The sequence below is a fragment of the Mastomys coucha genome, unplaced genomic scaffold (assembly GCF_008632895.1).
Source record: "Mastomys coucha isolate ucsf_1 unplaced genomic scaffold, UCSF_Mcou_1 pScaffold20, whole genome shotgun sequence".
NCBI lineage: Eukaryota > Metazoa > Chordata > Mammalia > Rodentia > Muridae > Mastomys > Mastomys coucha.
The window spans coordinates 64068094-64069445 of NW_022196903.1; the positions used below are offsets into that span (position 1 = coordinate 64068094).

At 44.3% G+C, this 1352-nt stretch overlaps 1 non-coding gene across 1 annotated transcript; it reads right to left on the reverse strand.

Annotated features, from left to right (window-relative positions):
- Positions 1-353: 353 nt before the first annotated feature.
- LOC116100220 lies at positions 354-517 on the reverse strand. Its single transcript, XR_004122541.1, has one exon. It is a non-coding gene; the product is annotated as a U1 spliceosomal RNA (small nuclear RNA).
- Positions 518-1352: the final 835 nt, after the last annotated feature.

Sequence of the window (1352 nt, forward strand, 5' to 3'; positions counted from 1 at the left end):
CTTTAGTTGGTGGTTTAGTTCCTGGGAGCTCTGAGAGTACTAGTTAGTTCATATTGTTGTTCGTCCTAAGGGGCTGCAAACCCTTCAGCTCCTTGAGTCCTTTCTCTAGCTCCTTCACTGGATTAGATCCTGGATGGTTTTGTTCAATGCCTTCACCTTTTTGGTTGTGTTTTCCTGTAATCCTTTAAGGAATTTTTGTGTTTCCTTCTTGAGGGCTTCTACCTGTTTACCTGTGTTCTCCTGTAATTCTTTAAGGGATTTTTGTGTTTTCTCTTTAAGAGCTTCTACCTGTTCACCTCTGTTCTTCTGTATTTTTTTCTTTTTCTTTTTCTTTTCTTTTTTTTAATTTTAAACAGGGGAGAGCACGAACGCAATCCCCTACTACCACAAATTATGCAGTCGAGTTTCCCGCATTTGGGGAAATCGCAGGGGTCAGCACACCCCAAGTGCAATGGGTGAGCCTTGCCCTGGGAAAACCACCCTCCTGATCATGGTGTCTCCCCTGCCAGGTAGGTATTCTCCGGTATTTTTTAAGGGAGTTATTTATGTTCTTCTTAAAAATCCTCTTTCATCGCAAGATATGGTTTTAAATCTGAATCATGCTTTTCCAGTGGGTTTGGGTATCCTGGACTTGTTGTGGTAGGAGTACTGGGTTCTAATGATGTCAAGTAGTCTTGGTTTCTGTTGGTAAGATTCTTGCATTTGTCTTTCACCATCTGGTAATTTCTGACATTAGATGTTCTTGCTGTCTCTGGAGAGAACTTGTTTATCCTATTGATCTGTAAGCCAGTGTGGGCACTCCTCAGAAACCAGCCCTCTCCTAGCAAGACCTGTGCACAGAGGGCTGTGGAAGAACCCCTCCATCTGGGTGCATATGAATGCAAGAAAGACCCTGTCCCACCTGCTCTATGGCTTCTGCAGCCTGTGCACTCCTGGCTGGTCCCATGTTAGACAGTCCCTGAAGAGAAAATGACAATCTAGCCTGAGTCCTGGGATCAGAGCACTTGGGAAAACAATTGTTAACAATAAAAGAAAGTCTGGGGTAATCACCATCACTGACCTCAAGCTTTACTATAGAACAATAGTGATTAAAAACTACATGGTATTGGTACAGAGACAGACACATTGACCAATGGAATAGAATTGAAGACCCAGAAATAAAACCACACACTTATGGTCACTTGATATTTGATAAAGATGTTAAGTATATACAGTGGGGAGTGAGTTCCTAAGCCGGGAGCAGACAACAGAGATGCACAGGCCCCACGAGTAGCAGAGGAGCCTCCGGGCGGCAGGGACAGAATCCTCTCAGCTTCCAAGTGGCAGAGGTGGATCAGCGACCTTAGCTGCCC